The following is a 26,505-nucleotide window of genomic DNA, read 5'->3' on the forward strand; positions in this document are numbered from 1 at the left end:
TTTGGGATAAATCATTTATGAGCTGTGTCTCTCCATTAGTAGTACAAGGGGCGGTCCTACAGTAAATGATCTATAACCCATCCATAAATCCAAGTTGCACTTGAATATAGACATGGATGAGCTTTGTTTTAGGTGGGTGGAAGTCTGCTCCAGAGCAGGGGTATCCTCTGTGAGATATACCTTTTCCTCCAAACCATTCTCTTGATATGTCAGAAGATGTTTAGATCATTAAACTGAATATTTCTGATGCTATTTGACTTGCTGTTATTCAGTAGTTCCATCAGCATTGAGTCAGAGGATACCTTGTATGCCAGGCACAGGTCACCTCTTAGCTATGTGTAGGACACTGAGTATAGTGTCAGAGCTCTGAGTTGATGAATGTAGAGCATATTATTTAGGTCTTTAGATGATATAAAAGCAAAAGCAGTATTTTCCCTGTACCTCCCAAATGTCTCAGATTTGACTGTCCACTCTTTACTGATCCAGTGATAAAAGACTTTGAGTAGTGATGATAAAGGGATACTGTGCTTTGCCAACTTAATGTAGGAAAGAACTCAGTAGGCTAACCGCCTCCATGTCCATAAACATATTTATTGGGTGCCTAAGCACCCATAATGAGTCCACCTGTATTTATCTAGTTCAGTGGTTCTAATGGGCCTAAAGCCTAAGTCCAGAAACATGCATCTGTGGACCTGATAACATCCAAGGCTGTGTCCTACATGGGCCCCAACATGAATTAACAGCACCATTAGGTACTCTTTTCAATCATAGTCTAAGCACCGGCTTCAAACCAGCTGAATGGAAAACAGCCACCGTTATTCCCTTGCACAAATATGGTGCTTCCACTGACCCCAGGAACTATAGACCTATTAGCCTGACTAGCCTTATCTGCAAGACCATGGCGCAAATCATCATGGACCTTATAAACAAAGATATAGATAATCTCCAAAGACTTGACCCTACTCAGTTTGAATTTATCAAGGGAGATCATGCCTGTTAAACCTTGTGGACTTCTTCAAGACAGTTACCAGGGCCCTGGATGAAGGGAAATCTGTGCATACAGTCTACCTGGACTTAGCCAAGGTATTTGACACTATCCTCCACCCAGGCATCATTGACAGACTTACTCAACTAGGCATTACCCCTTATATTATTAGATGGGTTGCTAACTGGCTCACTGATAGAACTCATATAGTCAAAATAGGGGACTCCACCTCCAACAGCAGACCTGTGACCAGTGGTGTTCCACAGGGATCAGTCCTGGGACCTCTGCTGTTTGGAATCTATTTCTCCAAAGTACAAGCAAAAACTAAGGGTCTGTGGCTGACAAAATTTGCTGATAACTGCAAACTGAGAGTGATCTTAGAATTCCAAAATATGTCAACATCCTACAAGAGGGCTTTACACAAACAAATGATTGGTGCCAAAGTCATGGCCTTAAACTCAATGAAAAAATGTATTATCATTCCTTTCAGGAAAAGTGATGTTCCTGCTAACTGCCACATCAATAGCAGCACCTTAAGCATGCACTCAGTGGTGAGAGACCTGGGCACATAGGTTGCCAGCAACCTTACCTTTGACCACCATGTCTCCACAGTGGTAAGAAGGGCATTCTGTATTTCTCATTTTGTAAGTAAGAACATTGCCTCCAGAAAAAAAGAAGTTATAACCTCCCTGTACTCATCCCTCATCAGGCCAATAATTGAGTACAACTTCCCTTTTGGTATATACCTTTCCAAGCACCTGCATCAATTGGAGAAATCACAAAGGTTCCTCACAAGGAAAACCCAAGATCTTCAGCATCTGTCCTATGGGGATCATCTGAAATCATTTTCACTTTATTCTCTTTCATACAGACTAATCAGAGGTGATGTCTGCCTTGCATACAAGGCAATCTCTGACCCACCTTTATTGGAAATGCTGCATATCCATAAGTCAATTGCTACACGGGTTACTTGTTCTAAAGATCTTAACCTGGTATGTGACATTAATAAAACCTACTGGAGGGACAGATTTGTGTCCCAGAGGTCACCACACCTTTGGAACAGACTCCCACTTCATGTCAAACAGAGCACTTCTCTGGCCCCCTTCAAACACAGTCTGGACAATTGGATTGGTGACTGTAAATTCACCCTGGGGGTTCCACCTGTGTCCCTCTTGGACAGGGGCAATAGGTGCTGGTTGTGGAAATAAGGGTAAGAACTTGGCTAGGCTTGTAAGGGTACTAGGACCATTCACTTAGTAACTTCCTATGCTCCTATATAAACTCATTTTGGGAAAATTGTGGCAAAACCAGCATTAAACAGTATTCCAATAATATATTACTAGCCTCTTTCAATAACTGAAAGCAAATACTACTCAGAAACTTGGTATCCAACATTAAAAACATTGGGGGGTTAGCATAAACACTAATATTTAACCCTGACAGAAAACAAGTTTTGTTGGATATAATGTTAGAAGCATAGATTTATAATAAAACAATGCAAAAAATTTGAAAAATAAATGCCATTTTATTTGTTGGAAGAATGTTGAGGGATTGATTGAGCAAACCCACTACATACAAGGAATGCAGCTGGTAAGACAATCACATTTAAAAAGGAGAATTGGTACCATAAATACCAATAGTTAATCCTGACAAGAAAGTTTTGTTGGATGTAATATTAGAAGTATACAATTACAGGAAATCAACATAAAATTGTGAAAAATAAATGCCATTTTATTTATTGGAGGAATGCTGAGGGACTGATTAAAGAAATCTGCTACATATGAGGAATCCAGCTGGTAAGACAATCACAGTGCGTGCTGTGTGTAAATGTATGGCAGCACAACTAGGCAAAGCATTTTTTTTCTGGCTACGTATAATATGCATTGCCCAAAATATTACAGAATCATTTGTGGAAAGTTAATGCCATCTAACAAGTTCAGTATGGCCTTAATTACTTAACATAATTTTTCAAAACTCACTTCAGCACACAAACATGTTATCTCAAAAGAGTTTCATCAGGTTATACAATTGTATATCATATTTTAAAAAAATAAATCTGTCTCTCGAAGTGAGTTTTGAAGAATTATGCTATATAATTAAATTCCATATTGAACTTCCGTGTTGGATGTCATGTACTTTGCAGACTTTGTTTCATTTTTTGCCATTACTTTATCAGTTTTCCAGTTTTTTTAGATTACAAAATCAGCCTTCAGTACAGGGTAACACTTTATATCATTCCTAGAATGAAAAGGAAAAAAAAAAACAATCTTTACATCCATGTCAGGAACACTTAATAATCTGAGTTATGAGCAGAAGACATGGTTATAATTTCTTGTAATGCATGACCATTAACCTGTTGACATGTATAACAAAAATCAGACAAAAAGCTGAAAGCTACAACACACTTACCACTGTCAGATGTCCACCACAGAATAAAAGTAAGAACCTGTTAAGTACTTGAGTCAGACTTAAAAAATCTGAATGAAATGTTTAACACTTTCTTGGCTCTCTCCTATTGTAACTGCTGATCACTGTTAATGGCTTAGCATGAGACTAGAATCAGCTGCAAGGGGTACTTAACAAAGTTTATTAGACACTTTTCTGACATCAGAAAGGTACTTAACAAGCCTGCCATTCCCCTAGTTTCAAGGCATAATCATGTTGCTTCACACATCACAATTTATTTTGTGTGTGGCAGGTAGGCACAGTAGCAGAGATAGAACTCCAGAATAAAACTGCTGTCAACATAAAACTCTTTGCACAGGGCTGCATGCAGGCTCTGTACTTTACCAGCAGCAAGCTACAATTCATTTAATTATACTGCTGTCTCTTGTGTCTGTGCTGTAAGACAATATATTACTCAGCTTAGAATTACATAAAACTGAGAAAAGGCTTCCTAAGGCTATAGCTACAGAGAATACAGACACATAGTTTAAGAATACATATAGAACTCTTCCTTTCCAGTTGACTTTTCCAACAATAGTCATTTTAAAATATATAGGATGTACATGCGTGAGTTTTGTAGGTACATCTGCAAGGATTTCACAATTCCTGTCATTACTGAGAGTGGAAATTATTTTAGTAAGAGGTGTTAAAATTATCAGGTTAGTGAATGTGACCCTTGGACTATGGAACATATGGCTGTACTAAATATAGCATAGCCTGGGCAGCAATAACTTGTTGATGTTGACATGACACTTCATTTGTATTTGTAGAGCAGTTAGCAAACCTCTCTATGTATTGCATTAATTCTTAACAAAGTTTCTGTGACAAGACTAAAAGAACAGTATGCTATTATCTGTACAGTCCTGGCAAAGAAGCATGCTTTGTGGATACTAGGCTTAAAACTGACAACAATGTACTTTGCGTAATCTAGACCTACAGGTGTGTTGTTCTTGCAAAATTAAACTGGCAGGCTCCTTTTATATTTAATGTATTTACACTTCTGTGCTTTGCATAGCATGTATATGTTTTGTTGAAATCTAAGTTTGGAATTGATTTATACTCTTTGTATGCTATGTTTTCACTGAATTCTGTATGTGATAGTTAGATGGTATTTGATTGAAATGTATTCTTTTTGGATATACTTTGAATTAAAGTTATTGAACTGAATATGTATTGAAAAGAATAAACAGAAGACCAACATTTCTCAGATATCATTGAATAATGCAGATGAGGGAAGTTTCCTTTTTTCCAGCTTTTGGTTTAACGTCGAGGCTTAATAAACCCAATATTTCAGTAATTCATGGTTACTAAAGACTACAAAATGATAAAACACTAAAATACCTGACAGAATACTATACTTTATTGAATGAGAAAAAATATAGCCAAGTAAAACCCTACAGTTCCATGGCTATTTCTGTACAACTGCTGCCTACTACTGTTCAAAAGCTTAACAAAGTATACTAGTTTGTGTTCATTTTCAGTTCAGAGAGTACTACTGGAATGCAAAAGAATTAATATGACATTTCCTGACATTAAGAAAACTATCTGAAGTACAAAGAGGGTAGTGGAGCAATGTTTTGATCAAATACCAAAAATATCACCCCTTTTCTAGAACACAGTTCTATGGCATAGAGTAATAATGGACTGACTGTGACCAAGAAAAGAGATTAACTGCATGCTCAGGAAGCTTGGAGAGCCGAGAAGAGAGAGGCAGGTGATACACAACTTATGTCAGTAAGCCTGATTTGCAGGGAGAGTTGTAGTGACTCCTTCCCCTGTGGTGACATGACATTTGACAACAGGCCATGGGGGTTATTGTTGGTAGGTCTGCCCACGCTGTACAGTAGGTCTTGATGAGGCATGTCACAGAGTAGGCATTCTTCCATACAAGGGACATAGACAGTCCCTCTGCAGTGATGCAGAGACCACATCACCACCAGGATAGGGTTAAACCAATAGCATAGCGAGGGCAGGGAAAAGGGGACAACTACCCTGAGCACAAAGTGTTAGGAGGCACAATCAGCCATCTAGCTCATCATCCAAATTCCTGGTCCCTCTTTACTGAAATACTGGCTTTTAAAAGCTGGTATTGCATTTGCTGTACTTCTGTAGAGCTCTGTGTGTGGTCTAAACTATGGCAATTGAATGCTATATTGTAGCAAGCAGTTTACTTCAGTTTAAAAGTGAAAAAAGCTCTTTTTCTTTTTTTTTTAACTGAAACCTGAGCACTGTAACACTCCATGCAGGGTATAAACTGTAGCAGCTGTCTGTGTAGCAAGCAGCTAGTCTGCTATAGTTTAAAAGAGAAAATATGTTATATCTTTTTTTTTTCTAAAACGAAAACCTGAGCTAGTGCTTGAGACAGCTAAACTTCTGGGTTAGACTGCATCAGAAAATGCCCTATTTGCTGCCAATATGATGGATCTGCAATTGCTTCCTTACAGGGAAGCATCCTGTAAGGCTGGGAACAGTTTTTGCTCCATGACGAATTAATGAACCAATAGATCATGGACAGCTGAGAGTTGGTAGACAGCAGGGCTCAAAAAATGGAAAAAAAAAAACACTAGTTCTCTCAATTAAAAATGCCACACCCTGTACCGGTGGTGTAGATGAATGAAGCCCTGACTGTGGCACAGATATCCCAAGTTCAGCTAGTGGTTCAGCTGTTTGACATGCAAGCAGGGGACGATGGATGTGCCTTTCTGGAGTGCGCAACTGTGCTGGATGAATTTCTCATGGAGCCCTAGTGGAGGCCAGTGATCACAGAAGATTACCAGGCTGTGGCATGTGTTCAGGACTGAGAAGGCACAGCTGCTCATGCCTATTTCAAAATTGTTAAATGCTTAGAATGTCAATATGCACAATGTTGTTTGCAAAATGTTGAAACTCCACAACACTGAAGTATGTCGAGGGGTATGTGGTTTTCCAAGATCATGGTACAGTAGGGGGTTAGGTTTTCCTCTTTCCTAGCTGTAGTGCGATCCCAGAGATAGTAAGTATAATTAGAAGGGGAATGCAGGTTGGTTCCTTCTGCAAAAAATGTGTTTTAGACATTTTATTTTTGTTGTTGATGCTTCATTGTGCCAGTGTTTTGCACTCAGCAGTATGTGTCAACATTTGGGCATTCGGCAATTTGATATAGATACCAGCTCCTCAATGGGCCTGGGATGAACACCCATCCAAAGCTATATCTTATATCTCATTCAGTCTTATGATATAAGTATGTGATCAGCACAAAGGAGGAGGAATAGAGGCAAAGAAAACCTCTCACCAAGCTGCAGTATGATACCTACTTTCCTGGATCAGTCAACTCTGCAGTGCTGAGAGATGCACCCTGTAAAAGTCTGTACAGGGAGTTGAGGTTCTTTGTATAGGAGCTCCACTGGAAGGGAGGCCCTTCCAGTATAGCTCACTCTAGGGAGCCTCCCATGGCATGGGAATTGCAGAAGACTGGACAATAGGAAATTGAGAATGGAAGAGTCTACTGTCAGAAAGGGGGCGGGCTAAAAAATAACCAAAAAACAAATAAGTAAATTAATAAACAAAATATCACACAACTCAAAAAGTAGAAGATTGAATATTTTGTGATTCTTAATTATAGGTGAAATTGCAAAAATCTAAAGAGAACAAAACTGAAAAATCCTCAAAACATATATATTCCCAAAGGTTTTATTGTAATACTAACAGTTTCAGAGACATATACATCTCTCATATTAAAAAAAGCATGGATTCAATGGATTAGAACTTTTAAAACATCTGCAAATAATTTTTATTAGAGTTGTCAGTTTCTCTGCACACTATTTTAAGGCTACTGTACACATGAGGTAAAACGTTTACTTTATAGTAGTCATCCTTTATTTGCAAATAATTATTTCAGTTATGTTACTATAAAAAGAATATATACCTGTGTTGTCCCTTTACAGACAAAGTGACTTATCTAGCTTCTAAGATTGCCTTTTCTACTACAGTAGCAATTTCTTATGATGCAACAGACATTATTTGAGATTATTTGCACTTTCTATAAAAGAATATCACTCCTCTATGTAGTCTTTTAAAGGTCAAATGTAGCTTATTGTGCCTTAATTAGAGCATAGCATTTCATTTCAGAAAAATATTGTTACTCTGAGCCATTTTCCATCTTTAAAAATGTTAGCACTATAGCTCAAATTGTTTTCCTTTATAACAATAGCTATACAACAGAATGGGATATATTTTTCATTGTAGAAATTGTGCTGGCATTGTGTTTGCCAGTACTTTCTTTTGTTACATAGCTATCCTATTTTATTTTTTGTAATATTGTCCTTTTTATTGCCATTTTACTTGCATGTGTTGACAATGGTTCACTTCTATAGGTAAAGCCCTGGACGATGTTAAGTGGAGACATGAAGGAGAAGTATGGATTGATGAAGCATGTAAAGCGTGGTTAAAAAAATGAACTAATGTGTAAGACTTTTAAAATATTTCATTATGCTTTAAAAGTATTAATACATTAAGCTCCCAAACTTGCTCGTGGAGTAATGCTTCTTGTGTCTGGGTATGTAACATCCAGCTAAGATAGTTCAACCCATACAGGTATGGCAGGTCACAACTGCTGGTGTGAGTGTAACAGCATGAACAAAGCAGCTATAGTATTTATTGATCCTTTGTTGACCAGGTTAGTCGAACAAGGCTAATAACCTCTTTTCAAGGGAGACCCAAGGTGATAATTATCCTACCAGGGGAAATTTGGCCAGGACATAACAAAGTTTATTAGACACCTTCCTGACATCAGAAAGGGGAAATGGCAGGCTTGCATGACCACTTCCTGTTTCTGTTCTGGGTGCAGAGGCAGCCCAGAGAAACAGGGAGACAGATGGAGAGAGAAAAATATAATGGAGTAGTTAGAGAAATGGAGGAGAAAGCCAATACTGAGACCAGAGAATGTGTGCAGGATTCTGAGGAGATGTTTCAAAGAATTCTGTTTAATGGAGACAAGTCGGCAAATGTAACTAAAGAAAACAAGGCACAGAAACACAACTGGAAGCATAAAATGTTAAAAGTTTAATGAGGTAAGCGCTTTCCCATAAAATACTAGTGCTTCTTCATACCATATAAAAAACTACATCAGCAAACACTTTTAATATATTCACTCTAGTTCAAAACAGCCAATAAACATCAGAGAAGAATAAAAGCTACAGCTTGTATCATTTAAAGAGACATTGTGCTTTCAGTGCAGGTTTAATAGAAACCCTGTCATTTAGACATGAGTATTTATCAGCTTGCCATAAAATAATCCAATGCAATTCACTGCTTTCAGTGAAATTTTTCACATCACCTCCACATATATTTTCAGTTATAATTTCAACAACTTGAACTCTAAAGCCATATTCATTTTTATTCTGCATGCATCGTCTGGCTAGTGCATTTTTGGTGTCACCATTCCTAATACAATACATATGCTCCCTGACTCGTTCCATCAGTGACCTGTTAGTTTTTCCTACATAGAAACAGTGGCAAACTGTGCATGTCACCAGATAAATCAAATTCCTGCTTCGACAGTTAGCTTTAACTTCAAATTTATACTCAAACTGGGTGACTAGATGAATAAAACATGCTGATGTATTAATAAATGTACAGAAATTGCATGTAAGGCATTGTATAGTACCTGCCCAACCACCACCTAGTCTCTTAACTTTTTCTTTTGTATTTTTATAGCAAAGCTGCCTTTTAAGAGATTTCTTGTTCTTAAAAGCAAAATTTGGTCTGTGACCAACAACTTTTGAAATGTCATTGTCTAAGTTCATTTTAGACCAATTCTACTTAATAATGTTCATTATGCCAGGCATATTACTACTATAAAATAAAGACAGAGGCACACTATTCCCATTACTAATGGCCTGGGGAGACTTTACTTCAAATCACTTCCTGAGACAATAGGTCTAAATGGTGGTTGTAATGTAATTCGGAATGTTATCAAGGGTCAAAGAATGAGAGGGTCAAGATTGAATAATTGTGATGACATTTTCAGGCAAGATGTTCAGATGCTTAGAAAAGAATTTCATGAAAGGGGCTATAAAGCATGTGAGGTTGAAAGGAACATTAATATGGGAGCTACACAAAGGGTAAATAAGGCAAAGCCATATTTTTCAAACCAAGTCTTGAAGTAAAGTCTACTAGCACAGTAGATTTATGATGGCAAGGAAAGGTTTATGGAATTATAGTTAATATGGGAGCTACACAAAGGGTAAATAAGGCAAAGCCATATTTTTCAAACCAAGTCTTGAAGTAAAGTCTACTAGCACAGTAGATTTATGATGGCAAGGAAAGGTTTATAGAATTATAGCTATATATGCGTATGTGACTTGTAAAGAAATAGATAATTTATTTTAGAGGGCATTGTTAATATGCATATTATGGTTACAGGAGACTTTAATTGTGATTTAAGGTAGAATAAAAAAAAGAGGAAAAGATGTTAAAAATGACAGAAGTTATGAAATTTGGAAAATTTAGTTATATGAATAGAAAATCAGAAGTACTTTAAATTCTGAAATTGACTACATTTTAGTATCAGAAGGAATATGTATAGCAGAAGAGAAAAGTAAAGTATTGCAACTTTTTTTTAGCAATATGGATCAAAGTAAATTAGAATAAGGAATATGTAAAATAGGAAAGGTTATAAAAAGAATAAATGAAAGTGAATGTAATGAAAAGGAAAGAAAGTAATTATTCAATTATGGAAAGAACATATTGTTATGAAATCATTTTATGGTAGTTGGCCTGAATAGTGGATTACTTTTAAAAGAAAATATAAACTGAGTTATTTACATTGGCAGAGTAAAGTAAGAAGAAAAAAAAAGAAAGCAGGAATATGTTAAAACATATAGTGATGTGTTAGAGAATTTATAGAATAATAGGGAATATTACATAAAAGAGAAATTTACAAAAAAATAAGCAATTATATAAGCAAAGATATTTTTTACAAGGTAGAAAGGAAGAGTTATCACCATGTTTAAGTAAGATATTGAAGGAGTATAATAAGAAATGAAAGATAATGAAAGCAATTTAAAGAAAAATCTACACAAGATTATGGAAATTGTTGTAAGTTACATGGAAGAAATGTTTAGAAAGAAAAAGAGAAAAAAGACAAGGGCATGGGAAGTAAAAAAAAATTCTCTGAACAAATTAATGGGGAATTTGAAAAAGATTACTTTTATATGAATTAAATAACATCCAAATAACCTTTTCTTAAGGCACAACACGACAATAAGAAGCTTGACCTTTTATTAAACACACTGAACTAAAGAACAAAAACAATAAAACATCCAGTAAGCGCTTTCAGATTCTCTTGAATTCTTCATCAGACTATTAAAAAAGCTAAGCCATTTCTACATTTAAATACATTTGCTGTTACTTCATCAACCAATCATTAGTCTTCCTTACTTGATGACATCAGTGCTTAATTGATTAAAAAATTTACTAAAAAATTGCTGGCTGAAATTCATGTTCAAAACCTCTGTGATTCTTTATATTAAAAACAAATATTTAATTTATAATAGATACTTCAACCTTATGTAGCTTAAAAACATATATACAACACATCTCAAACTATATGTTCCACTATTTAAAAAAATGTGCTTATGTATAAATGTATACTACAAAAATATAAAATATATCAAATATGTTGTTTATTAATAGATTCATGAGCCAGCCTGAAAAAAAAGCTGGACTAATAGCTTATAAACAATGTTCATGCTTGTCCCTTGCTATCAAGAACAGTTTAATGGACACCCTGTCATTCAAACCAGATAGTCTATCTGCTTGTAGCCTCATGATCCACCTTGTCTCTCTTTGTTCAGTGTAGTTTCTATGATCACCTAGCCTAATGTTCTTATATACAAACTCAATCACAGTAAATTTAAAACCATGTGTACTGCCTTCATTTATAACATGTCTAGCTAGGACATTGCTGTCATCTTCCCTGTTTATAGCATAGACATGTTCTCTAACACTTTCTTGAAGGGTCCTATTTATCTTTCCTACATAAAAATGACTACATTTTGTGCAGACCGCTAGGTATATTAAATCCCGTGACTTGCAGTTTGCATAAATTGAAAAAATTATACGATCTTCCACTGTCAGGATGGACAAAACTATTGCTATTAGACATGTAACTGCACTGGTTACATGTCCTACAAGCATAGGTCCCTTTTCTATCAGATGTTAACACCAATTTATTATTTCTCTCATAACATAATTGTTGTTTGAGTGATTTTGTATTCTTGTAAGTAAGTCTCGGTTTATCACCCACAAGTCGCTGTATATCATCATCTATTGTGAGAATATTCCAATTTCTGTGGAAGATCTCCCTGATCTTATTATTATTATTTGTATACAGTATTACTGGCTGTTGTGGTTTGAACAAGGCTCTTCTTTCATTTTGATGATATATCTGTCTACCTCTGTATATGTAGGGTTTTCCACTTACTCTCCTATCCACAACCTCTTCCTGATGCAAACTCCTTCTTTCTTCTGACATATACCCTCTCTTTGAATTCATTAGATAAGGTCTCTACGGTTCCCTGAAACCTATTCTCATCTGTGGTGAGTCTAGAGATCCTAAGTGCTTGACACTTTACTATATTGCAATAGATATGTGGGGGTGCATACTAGTGCGATGTAGCAAATAATTTCTTCTACATTCTTTTCTGAATAACTGTGTTCGCATAGTGTTGCCTTCTTTCAGTAGTATGACATCCCAAAATTCAATTTCATGTAGTGACCATTTCCCTGTGAAAGACTGGAAACTTGTGGTACCATTTATATATTGAATTAACTCTTTTAGTGTCTGCTCATCACCTTTCCATATTAAATAAACATCATCAACAAACCTTTTATATAATAATATAGTTGTCATTGTTTATAAGCTATTAGTCTAGCTTTGTTCAGGATGGCTCACAAATCTATTAATAAACAACATTTATATTTGATATATTTTATATTTTTGTGGTATAAATTTATACATAAGCACATGTTTTTTTAAATAGTGGAACATATAGTTTGAGATGTGTTGTATATATGTTTTTAAGCTGCATGAGGTTGAAGTATCTATTATAAATTAAATATCTGTTTTTAATATAAAGAATCACAGAGGTTTTGAACATGAATTTCAGCCAGCAATTTTTTAGTTAATTTTTTAATCAATTAAGCACTGATGTCATCAAGTAAGGAAGACTAATGATTGGTTGATGAAGTAACAGCAAAGGTATTTAAATGTAGAAATGGCTTAGCTTTTTTAACAGTCTGATGAAGCATTCAAAAGAATTTGAAAGCACTTACTGGATGTTTTATTGTTTTTGTTCTTTAGTTCAGTGTGTTTAATAAAAGGTCAAGCTTCTTGTTGTCGTGTTGTGCCTCAAGAAAAGGTTATCTGGATTTTGAAACTACATTTTGCTCGAGGCACTTTACCCTTTGTGGTTGATTCGTTTTTCTTGAATTAGATAACATGTTTAAACAGTTAAATGTAGAATTGACAGCTGATCGGGATGGAATTAGATTTGATATGTATAAATATCTAAAAGAATGGCAGTAAAAGTATGTATTATGCATTTTAATGAATGGTTGAATGAAGGTTTAAATCATATGGAGTGGGATATTAAAATTTATATGGAAAAAAGGAGACAGCGAATTTATAATGAATTGGAGACTAATACTATTAAATACCACATGCTATAAAATATTTATAAAAATAATGAAGAAAAGTTTTGAGAATAAAATGCAATATATAATGGAGGAACGTATATATGATATCAAAGGAAAAAGATGTCAAGAGCTATTAATGATAGTAAGAAATAGTGGATGATATTGCAAAAAGGAGAGAAGATATAAAACTTATGATAGATGACATTAATAAAGTGTTTGATTCAGTACAACATATGTCATGTGAAATAATGGAAATGTACAATATTAGCAATGAAATTAAGCAAGTATGAATAACAGCGTATAACAATAATAAAGAGTCTTAGTGAATGTTGGTTAAGTAAAGAAATAAACATGAGTAATGGTATAAAATAAGTGTCCTATGAGTAGTACTTTATTTGCTTAGTTATGAATGCAGTAGTCTGTGAAGTTAATTACAAAATGAAGAATGCAAAATGTGTAATTCATGCAGATGTTGAAAGTCTAGTTATCATATCATATGTAGATGATTTTATTATAACTACTAAAAATAGAGAATGGATGAGAGAAGTTATATTTTAGTTTATTGAAATAAATAGGCATGGCTTTAAATAAAGAGAAAAGGAAAGGAATGGGAGGCATAATAAAAATAGCAGCTATGCAATTCTCTATGAAAAAAATATCTGCACTAGAAATACATTTTGATAAGGAAGGCTATAGAAAGCAATGGGATGCAATATTAAAGGAAATGAAATATATTTGTGTTTTATGGAAAATATACAGATTTAGCTTATAAGAAGAAAGTCTGATTAATTCAGTATTAATAGGTAGGATAGCATATTTATCAGGTGTTATGATTCTTATAATATACGAGAAGCAATTGTTAGAAATATTTATTCATTTATATGAGGTTCTAGAGTAAATTATGTTAAAAGGGGAGTATTATATAGGAACAAACAAGGAGGAGGATTAGGTATGTTAAACCCAATACTGTATGCTGCATCATTAAATTTGTATAAGGTTTTGAACTGGTTAAGTGAAAAAAAATGTGAATATAGTAACAAAATTATTTAAATATAAATATGAAGAATTGTGGGAAACAATAAGAAGTAATAAAAGAATGTTATAACGCAGAAATAGAGAAGTACCAAAAAAGATAAAAGTGTAAAAAATTAAAGATTGATGACATAGTAGACAGAAAAACATGGTACAATATATTATGTGAAAATATTATTGCTTTAATCCATGAGAAAATACACCAGAGAAAAAGATTAAAGCAATTGAAGAAAGAAAGAAATTGTATAGTCACAAAGCTGGATGACATGATTTTTATGGAGATTGGGAATAAAATAAATACCAGTAAAAGCAATATGCCATGCAAAAAGAAAAGTGAAAGAATGTGTTTGCATTGTGGGGAAGAAGATACAACAGAACATATATTTTTGAAATGTAAGAGAGTTAAAAAAACTGTGGGATATACGATGTATAGACTTTTTTTCAACTTTAAGAGTAGTGATTGTATAAATATGGATACGATTGAATATGGTTATTTAGGAATATAAGTAAATAACCAAAATTTAATTTAGCTAAAAAGTGATTTATGTAGTGTAGGTATTATTGAATGACAAGATGGAGACCAGACATTCTCATTAATATTAAAAAGGATCAGACTATGGTTATGGAAAAAGGGTCTATATTAGAACATCGAAGTTTAAAAACTTCTAATGTTCTAATATCGACCCCTATTCAGTGAAAGCTGAAAATACAGAAGCAACAGAAAACTGATTTTTGTCCTAGGGAAAGAATTTGGTTGTCCATTTCTGTTGCTTCAGTATTTTCAGCGCTGTGGTGGAAAGTTACGGGTCAGGTTCAGGTAAGTGTGCGATTGAGTGCGGGTTAGGTTAGTTAGGGTTAGGGTGCGGGTTAGGTATGTGTGCGATTGCGTGGACATGAGGGTTAGGGCGGGTTAGGTGAGTTAGGGTTAGGGCGCGGATCAGGTAAGTGTGCGATTGTGTGGACGTGAGGGTTAGGGCGGGGTAGGTGAGTTAGGTTTAGGGCACAGATGAGGTGAGTGTACGATAGTGATGGACCTTAGAGTTAGGGTTTGGGTTAAGATAAGTGGTATGTGTATAGTTTAGTGTAAGGTTAGATGTAAGATTTTAAGTGTATGTGTGTGGATTGCTGTTTGTTTGGTGTGCTTGTGTTGTGTGTATGTGTTTTGGAACAGCAAAGTTTTTCCCTAGGAAAAAATTCGCTGTTCTGTATGTTCGATGTTTTCAGCTTTCGCTGAATAGGGGTCAGTATTAGAACATTCAAAGTTTTGAAACTCCGATGTTCTAATTTAGACCCTGGAAAAAGGAGTGAGGGCCAAATTAAGAAATATGCTTATGTGAAAAGTGGATTTATATGTAAAAAACATGAAAATGAAAGCTACTTTAAACAATTGTATAACTTTATAAATGTGTGTGTGTATGTGTATATATATATATATATATATATATATATATATATATATATATATATATATAAAATTAAAAATGTAAATATGTATATAATGAAAAAAGATGGAAGTAAATAATGGACCCCTACTCTTTTTGATAGCTGCTGTGGGATCTTTTAGATCCACCTGAGCTACCACCAACTTAGGCAGTTGAGGCCTTGGTTTAGGATCTCATCCCAATGACAACACACCTAGGAGTACAGCTCCTCCAATATGCTAAACTGCAGTGCCAGCACTTGATCTACCTGGTGTGACAATAGAACTCACAGCCTTCTGCTCTAAAGGCAAGTGTGCTGACTCTTACACCAGTGACATTTTTCTTCCCTCAGTTGTACTTGTCTGTAGTACCTTTAATGGAGGTCACTAAGGTTTACTTATAGTATAGAAATGGCTGTGCTGCAGCTGTCCCTGTTTATTTCTGACTTCTGTAGTGCAATCCTTCACTGGGAATGCAACTACAACTGGTCCCATCTGGGCTGAGGACAGTGCTAGATTACTGATATACTGCAGATGGGACTTTTGAGTGTATTTTTTTTTATGATCTAGCAATCATGTGCCAAGTGTCTGACCTTCATAAAGTTCTTCCCTATTAAGCCAGGCAGTACAATGTGTTGTACAATGAGAAAATAATGCACATGGTCAGATAATTGTATTGTAGTAGCAGCTATATTAATTAATTACATTTATTATAATGAAATAGTTTTATGTTAATAATATTCCCTCTGATGCTTTGATAATTATTTCCTATCTAATTATGATAAGCTCCTTGAAAAAATAGTTCTTTGACTGATGTTTTTGTTTAATAATGTAGAATGGTATAGAAAGGGTAGGCTAGGCCATCAGAAAAGTATGGACTATAATAAAGCATTTATGTCTTTTATGGATGTAACACTTCAGGAAAGACAATAATGCCTCTAAGGCAAAATTATTCATTTAAAGGAAGTTATGTATATTTCAGCTACTCAAGAGTTTCTGCCCTCAAATATAGATTACTCCATTTTTGAGCTGTGACAAGCCATAGAATGTCAGCTACAGTGTATTCACACTGCCTAATGAAAATACACGTGAAAGCAATTGAGTAAAAAAAAAAAATAGGCAACCTTAGCCAGCTTCTTCAAGTTGCAACATAAAACAGAAACTTGATAGGATGGCGAAGATTTGATCACAGCATCTTCTGTTTGTTCTGAATCTGACCCATTCTTCCCTGCTTGTTTGCTTGCAGTGTTTCTGTAACATGTCTTTAGTGACTATTGTACATAAACAGTGAAAAGGGTATATCATGTGAAATCAGTTGTTGTTGTGTCTTTCGGCTTTGTCCGGTTAGGAGTCGCCACAGTGGAACTCCTGTCCGCTAATGACTGGTAGTTGATTTTTACATGCCGAGTTGCCAGCCCTGACACACAACCTTCAATGAAGGTACACCCATTCATGCATGTCTCCATGCAGAATGCTATTGTATATTTTAGACCAATGATCAATCCACCACCCATTGAACTCCCTGAGAATCCAATGACTGATGCAAAGCCAACAATTGAAGAGCTGAAATCAGCTTTCAGAACACTGAGAAATGGCATGGCACCAGGAGTAGATCAGGTCACTGTGGAAGCAATCAAGTCTGGAGGCAATATCCTGCTCCACTGACTCCATGCACCATTCGAGCTGCTATGGGTTAAGGAAGAGATACCATCCACATGGAAGAAGGCCATCATTGTATCTATCCACAAGAAGGGGGACAACAGGGAATGCAGGAACTACTGCATCATCAGCCTGCTGTCCATCATAGACAAAGTCTTTATGAAGATCATACACTTCAGGCTACAGAAACACTGCAAGCAAACCTATGAGAAAGAACAGGCCAGATTCAGAACAAACAGAAGATGCTGTGACCAAATCTTCACCATCTGTCAGCTAATGGAGGAAAGAATTCAGTGAGGACAACATACAGTTATCGTCTTTATCGATTTTAAGTCTGCATTTGACTGTATCCACTGTCCTGCCCTGTGGAAGACATTGGAGACCAAGCACACATGGAAGAAAATTATCAGACTCCTTCCAACATTGTATAATGGTCCATCCAGTCAGGAACACATCCGGAATGAATAGTCTGAAGAGCTTACTATCCAGACTGGGATTCATTAAGGGGATGTGCTCTCTCCACTGCTGTTCAACATAGTAGTGGATGCCATCATGAAGAGAGTATTTGAGGGCAGCAGTGAAGTCCAGTACAATGTGCCTGACCCAATGTTTACCAATGACAGTACCATTTTTGTATACAGTGATGCTGAGGCCACAGATATCCTCTACAACATAGCCTGCATCATCAAATCGTATGGCCTATGGATAAATTTGGACACGATCAAAGTGATGGTAATTGATGGGTCACAAGCCACCGTCCACCTTGAGGGAGTTCAGATTAAAGAAATGCAAGAATTCAAGTATCTGGGCACCCTGGTCCAGGAAAAAAAGGTGGCATCAACAGCTGAAAACCATAGCAGGATTGGACAAGCCACTGCAGCATTTGCCTTGCTAAAGTGGTGTCTGTGGAGGAGGACAAACATCTTGATCACCACCAAGATTTGCCTTTTCCAGGCATTGATCTTGCCAATTCTCCTTTATGGATTGCAAACATGGATACTCCTCAAGCCAGACCTGAACCAGCTTGAGATGTTCTAAATGAGATGCCTGCACCAAATCTTGGGAATTTCACTTCATGACCACAATACAAATGAGAGCATCTGGACCAGATGTGATCATCAGCCAATGATCAGTGAACAGATACAGAACTGGAGACTGTGCTGGTTTGGACACATGCAGAACAGACACCCAACTCTTCCAATGCTATACAGACTATTATGGAGAGAGCGGCCCATGAACTGGAGAGTTCAGAAATCTGCATCAAAGAATATTTGGGTTAAACTGGTTGAAGAGGACTTAAGAAGCTAGCAACTTGACCTACAGGAGGCCAGAAATATTGCCATGGACCGAACAGAATGGAAAGGCATCATGAAGGAAGTCCAGAATTCAGTGGCACCCACAGCAGTGTATCAACTATGGGGTCGTCCACTTCCACCGGCTGCCAGCTAGGGAGAAAAAAAGAATGCATATTATTATTTCTTCATGACTAACATACATTTCATGTTTCAGGTGATGATGTAATGGTTATAGTAAAGAGAAGGTGCATGAGCATGTATGGTGTGTGTGTGTGTGTGTGTGTGTGTGTGTGTGTGTGTGTGTGTGTGTGTGTGTGTGTGTGTGTGTGTGCACATGCATGCATGTGTGTGTCTGTGTGTAAGTATGTATATATACACACGTGCACGCATGCACATACAGACACATACACACACACGCACGCGCACACACACACACACACACACACACACACACACACACACACACACACACACACACACACACACACACACACACAGTAGTATTTATACATACTGGAAGAAGAACTTCCAATTCAGTGCACTTTATTTACAGTGAAGCATAAAGGTAAAATGAAATGTTTAATTCTAAAGCAGGAAAAGTTTTTTAAACAAAAGAAAAAGCTTACAGTTTGGGTTTCCAAATGAAACAAGCTTAATGGTTTTGTTTTTTTTTTCATTAGTTAAAAGTAAACAAAAACAAAGTCTTATAGTTCTGGTTATACATCCACTAAAAATTCCAAGTGATCTCTGATCAGCTTCAGGTAATCCTCCAAACAAATACACAAATATCTTCTTCCAGTAAACTCCCAAGCTGGTATCATCAAAGTCTCCTTACTCTTTGCTATAATGCTCCCTCTCAAATACAGGCAATTTTCTCTTCCAGTTAGAACTAAGCTAGGTCATTTGGCACAGTGGACAGTCCTCAGACTGCCTCCCCTCAACCTGAAGTTCAAGATAAAGAAAAGTCATTGAAGTTGACAACCAAAATAAATGAATGAATGATTAAATAACTAACTAAATAAATAAATAGCGTATGCAAGCTCCTTGCTACAGTTACCAACACTAAACTAGTATATGCATTCATTTAAAAAGCTACTCTACAGCCTACAGCTTTTGAAATGAATGCTGGTATTCCATAAATGCCTCATTGGCAACTGCCAATCATACCCAATAATGGCTTATACCTGGGGCAGCCATTTCCTTCACCCCTCCTAATTATGGTTCTGCTTTGTGTCATCAGGCTGGTAACTACCAAGCGTCCCTATTCATGGCCATATACCTTCCTCTTCACTGAGAGGCAAATGTTTCTGCCATGTTGTTCCTAGCTATTCCTTATAACTACATTAATGTAAGTCTTCAAAATCCTGTTGCTGCATTTTGTCTGCTGTTACTGCCTGCCTTTACATATTGTTTGAAGTAAATGTTCAACTGAAGTAAATATTCAACAGCAGTTCCATATCAAAGCAGTATTTGCAAAATAAAAACAATTTCAAAATACAAACAACACTTTCTTTACAGAAACAGTATTTTTGTATATTTAACATACATTATGTCACAATGACCCATATCCTGCCATAGAACTTCTGGTTCTATACTGCTTCAGGTGGGTCATGGGACCTGGATAACCCATCTCCGTTTGTATTCATGTTACTGGTCTAAATACCTCTTGTCTACATCTACTGAGGTCAAAAGTCTTGCTGTCTAATCTCTCAATGGGCTCATCTAGCCTGCTTATTGTATAAGTATCAAACCTGAATATCTTCTATACTTTGTCTACTTTGGGTGAACCAAAGGGTGACAATTCACAAACATGCACAAAAAAACAAGGCTTTGTCTTTTACAGTTTAGGGACCTTAACCATAAATGTAAGTGCATTTGTGGGCTGTGAAACAGAAATAAATCAGAACTGTAATTTGGTATAACAACTAAATTTTGCACATTGCAAAACAACCAGTGTAGTATGTAACACACAATGGCAACATAACTTCAAGTTCAGCGCACTTTGTAACAAGCTTAATATATACAGCAGAAGAAAGTATCTTAAACATGCAAAGTCTTACAGTTTTGGTTTCATATCCACTTAATTTTCAAAGTAGTTTTTTATAACAAATTTAATTGTGTAGCAGTCTCTTTAAAGTACAAAGTCTTGCAAACTTGGTTTCCCATCCACCAAACTTTCCAATTAATATTACAACTCTGGTTTCACATATACCAAAGGTTCTGAATGATTTTTGGCAAATTTAGGTAATCCTCCAACTAAATTCACGTCTTCCTGTTGTTCCATAGTTGTCTCTCAATTAACCTTCCAGCTTTGTGTCTTCCAACTGTCATGACCCTTGATCAAAACACTCTCTCTCAGAAAGAGGCAGATGTCTGTTCCAGTCTGCTTTCTAGCTAGTCACAAAAAAAATTCTTATTCTTGGCCATTTAATTCCCTTTTCATTGAGAGGAAAACCTCTCGGCCATGTTATTCTATGTTCTTCTTTTTAGGTGTCCCAAATCAGGATCTGCTGGTGCATTTTCATTGCTGCTCTCTATACACACACACACACACACACACACACACACACACACACACACACACACACACACACACACACACATACACACACATACACACATATATATTGGTTAGAATGGGTAGAATGCATGATTTAAGCAACTTTATAAAGGGACAAGTTATAGCACTGCACTCCAAAGGCTATTCACAATGTGATATTGCTAAACATTTGGCTATTTTATGATGTAAAGTGCAAAATACCATTCATCTGGGTGATGCAACATTTTGTGCTAACTGTGGCTGCGATCGCAAAACATCACTCAGAGATGACAGATATCTGAAGAGCTTTGTGACATCGAGTCCTCACACTTTGTCTGTTCAAATAGCTCATCTGGCTAAAGAACAGGGAATTAATATCAGTTTCAGAACAGTTAGACAACGAAAAGTAGAAGATTTTAATCTGGTGGCAAGTAGACAGGCTAAGAAACCGCTGATTACAAACAAGCAGCTTCGAGATCAGATAAAGTTTTGTCATGCCTTGAAAGATACTTCTGCAGGGTGGTGGAAACAAGTGCTGTTTACTGATGAAAGTACATTTCAGCATGTGTGAGGGTCAGGCTACAATTACGTGAGATGTCCTGTTGGTGAATGCCTGATTCCAAAGTATGCAATTAAGACAGTCAAGCATCCTCCATCCATTATAGTATGAGTAGCCATCTCAGCAAAAGGGCATTGTGGAATTCATATATTCGACAAAGGTGAAAAAGTGAATGCTGCAAAGTATATTTCTGTGCTGAATTCAAAAGTAAAATTCCATATGAACATTTCTGGAACAACAATATTTCAGCAGGATTTGGCTCCATGCCATACTGCCAAGGCAGTCAAGAAAATTGCTGGAATATCATGAAGAAGAAAGTGGCAACACATTGGCCAACCTCAGAAAAGTATTTAAAAGATCTCTCATCAAACACATTTGGGTGACTGAGATCATGTTGGAATACTGCAAATCACTGGTTCAGAGCATGTCATCTCATATCAAGGTTGTGTTGAAGAATAAGGTAAATCCTACCCAATATTGACTGTTGGATGTGTAGAATTTAGTTTTTCTTTGTTTTTCAATAAACATTTGCTTGTCAGGCTGAATGGAGCTGCAGTAATTGTTGTTGCAATACAAAAAAAAAAAGAAACCAGCAATATTGGTAAAAAATTGAAGTAGCCTTATTTTTTTTTTTTGGCCACTAGTGTACATAAGCACACACACATATAGCAGCTCAACATTAAACAGTGTTTCCACAGCAAATCAACATTTTCACAAGCACGACTGGAGAGTTTGAAATGTTCTTGTCATACTTAAGACTTGGTTTTATTGTGTGTTTTTATCCTCGTGGACCTTATTTGTTTTTTATTTGTAATCCTAAAGTAACCAACTTAAAATTGTGTTTGTTCCAAAGTAATAAAAATTACTCCTTACAAAGCATATAATTTGAAATGTTTTGTATAACGCAGTAAACAGTATTTATTATACAAAACTTAAATGAGTAAGTGAATAAATAAATTCATTAAAATTCATTAAAACTTTATAACTTGCACTAAAATGTTCAATAAAGTATATATATAATGGAGTCAGCATCTACAAAACAATATAAATAAACACAATTCTTTAAGTGAGTTTACCACACAGTACGTGTCCTAAGTTTCATTATTATAGAGCAGTGGTCGTTAATACCAGAGAACATTTTGGCATTTAACACCAGCTGACAAAACGGTTTCCCTTTTTTCTAAAATGCTTTTAAAGTTAACACTGCTGTCATTTACATCATACCTTACCAATAACAAAAAAATAAAAACCTTTTGAAATTATTATAATCTCTTGAATACACGTAAAGGGCATTACTGTTTTGTTTTTGTTTTTTGTTTTCTTTATGTCCCTGATGTGTTCAGCAATACGGTCTTTTTACTTCCTTATGGTCTAGCCTACATAGAATGCCTGGCATTTCATGCAAGTCGCTATATAGACCACCATTTTTGTGTTGCAGTTGCAACATCCAGGGCATTGAATAGATCTATCATAACCACGAATTAAAACATAAGGTCCATCGTTGATATATTTACAGAATTTACATGTTCCATATGTATACATTCTGGACCTCAAAAGCTCTGAACTCCCAGAACCATGACTCTCAAACTAGCCTTTCAAATTTCTACTATAGGTAACCTATGGCTTGTCACCTAAATGGACCTTAAGCTCAGGAGATCATACCAAATTCCAATATGTATTTAAAATAGTAACTACTGATGACACATTATTGTTGTATTGAATAATCATCGCTCCACATTTATTTTGACTGTGGGGATCCTCTTAGATCATCTGTTATTTTAAATGTAATCCTTGCCTTTAAAATGTAATCCTTGCCTTTAAAATAAGGGCAAATCTAGAGTGTCGGTTTTTCAAAATTTAATTTCTAGATTTGGTTAGTAAATGTTTAGGGTACCCTCTGTCTTTAAACATTCCTATCAAAGTAGCCATCTCTTTAAAAAACTTGGCATCCACACTAACCAGTCTAGACAGCCTCACCATCTGTCCCTTTTGTTCTGGTAAAATGGGTGGCAACTGTCAAAATGTAAGAAGCTAGTTGAATAAGTCTTTTTATGAAATATGTTGGAAGCCAATACTCTAGTTGCTGAATCTTTATAGAAACAGATGTCAAGGTAGTTGATCTCTTGTGCATGTGTTTTGTATATGAAACTCAAGAAAATAGTAGTCCCATTCAGATATTGAATGAATTCAGGAAAATCCTGAGGACTGCCTTTCCATAAAATGAGGATGTAATCCAAAAATCTGAGGTATAAAACTACATTAGACTTAAAAGAAGATAGATTAATAATTGGATCATAGGAGTTTACTAGGCTAATGGCCCCAGGCCCCTTGAAATTCTAGCCAAGTTCAGCTCATGTTCCCAAGGATGTCTGGTTGAAGCAGACACTAAAATCAGCACCTATTCTCCCTGTCCAAGAGGGACACAGGTGGAACCCCTGGAGTATATTTCTGGTTACCCTTCAAATCATCCAAATTATGCTTAAATAGGGTGAATGAGGGGCTTTGTTTAACATGAATAGGAAGCTTGTTCCAAAGGTGGGGCAACCTCTGTGAGACAAATCTGTCTCTCTAGCAAGTTTTGTTGATGTCACATACCAGGTTAAGGTCCTTTGAACAAGTGACCCGTTTGCCATTTGACTTGCAATTTCCATTAAAGCTGGGTCAGAGATTGCTCTATATGCAAGGCACAGGTCATCTCTGAGCAGTCTGTACTACACAGAGTAAAGTGAAAATTATGTCTGTCCACATAAGACAGACCTTGAACACCCTGAATTTTCTTTGCAAGAAACCTTTGTGGTCTTTCCAGTTGCTGTAGGTGTTTGGAAAGGAACATACCAAAGGGATCATTGTACTCTGTCATTGGCCTGATGAGGGAAGAATACAGGAGGTTATAACCTCTTTTTTTTTCCCTGGAGGCAATGCCCTTACTTATGAGATGAGCAATGTAAAATGTCCTTCTTTTCATGTGTAGACATGGTGATCGAAGTTAAGATTGCTGTTGACCTGTGTGACCAGATCTCTCACCACTGACTGTGTGCGTAGGGTATTGCTATTAATGTGGTAGTTTGTGGGAACATCACCCTTGCCAAAGGGGATGATAATGCATTTCTTGCATTAAGTTTAAGACCATGACTTTGGCACCAGTCATTAGTCTGTGTAAAACTTTCTTGCAAGATGTTTACATCACTAGCGGTTTCAATGATCACTCGCAGTATGCAGTCATCAGCAAACTTTGTCAGCCACATTCCTTTAGTTTTAGCCTGTACTTCAGAGAAGTAGATTCTGAACAGTAGGTGTCCCAGAACCGATCCCTGTGGAACATCACTGCTTACAGTTCTACTGGAAGACATGGAGACCCCTATTTTGACCATATGCGTTCTATCAGTGAGCCAGTTTGCAACCCAGCTGACAATATATGGGGAGATACACAGCTGGGTGAGTTTATCAATAATGCCTGAGTGGGGGATTGTATCAGAAGCCTTGGATAAGGCCATATGCACAGATTTGCCCTCATTTAGGGCTTTGGTGACTGTCTCAAATAACTCCACCAAGTTTAACAGGCATAATCTCCCCTTGACAAAGCCAAACTGAGTGGGGTCGAGCATTTGGAGATTTCCTATATCTTTGTTAATAAGGCCCATGTTGATTCATTCCATGGACTTGCAGATAAGGCTGGTCAGGGTAATGGGTCTATAGTTCCCAGGGTCAGTGGATGCACCCCCTTTGTGCAAAGGGATGTCGGTAGCTGTTTTCCATTCCACTTCTTAGGCTGTGATTGAAAAGCCTGCCCAATGGTGATGCTAATTCCTATTTTAACCCATGTAGAACACAGCCCAGGATGTTGTCTGGTCCCATACAGGCTGTATTTTTGGCCTTGGATAGTGCATTTAAGACCTGCTCCTCAAAGATACTAGGTGGTGGACAGGTGTTAGGGATGCTTTTGAGTATATGTGGTGGGGACAGGAGAGTGAAGTTTTCACTGAACCTGTCAGCCAACAGATTTGCTATATCCACAGGTTCTGTATATGTAATGCCATTAACTACAAGTTCAGTGCAAATCTGGGCCTTGCCTTTGAGGTTACAGATGTAACTAAGGAATGCCTTGTGGTTATCTTTACTTAGGGAAGTGAATTTGGATTCGTAGTTAGCTTTGGATGACTTCACTAGGAGTTTGATTTACTTGTTTAAGTTGAGGAGGGAGTGTTTCCAGTTTTGAGATTGGTCCTTCCTACTCTTAGACAGCAATTTATTTCAGCTATTGTATAGCCTATTAATGGCTGTTGTCCACCAGGAGGTTTGTTTTTCCTTGAAGATCTCAGTTTCGTTCTATCAGGTATGGCAGTCAATACAGTTGTACAGGTGGTCATTAAAGCATTGGTGTATAACTCAGCATAGGTGTCTGTTCCATCAGTGGAGGGAGGGGCTATGAAGCTATTTGTGCTGTCACGTAAGAGGTGGTAATTGCCCGTGGAGAAGTTGTTTACTCTAGTTGTTGCTGGGGGGGGTCTTGTGTTATAGTTTCTTCTAGTGAGACTGATTTATGGTCAGAACTCACCAGGGATGGCCACACACTGGGGGTGGTGAGCAGTTGCCCATGTTAGTGATCACCAGATCCAGGATGTTTCAGCCCCATGTGGGTGTGTCAACCAGTTGATGCAGGGTATTGGAGTTAATGAAGTCCAGGAACCTTTGGGCAAGTGAGTTAGAACAGGTATAATTTACCAATTCAATGGATGGGTAATTAAAGTCACCCAAAACCAGGGTGCTTGGTTGTATCTTGATTGACTCAAGTAGCTCCAAGTAGGCTGAGTGGATGTCCTGATTCATTGGGGGGGTCCTATAGCTGGCAATGACCTGAAGTGGGGTCTTACAGTCAATTGCACGTGAAGTAAT

The sequence above is a fragment of the Protopterus annectens genome, chromosome 9.part0 (assembly GCF_019279795.1).
Source record: "Protopterus annectens isolate FY-2018-M chromosome 9.part0, PAN1.0, whole genome shotgun sequence".
NCBI classification, from domain to species: Eukaryota; Metazoa; Chordata; order Ceratodontiformes; family Protopteridae; genus Protopterus; species Protopterus annectens.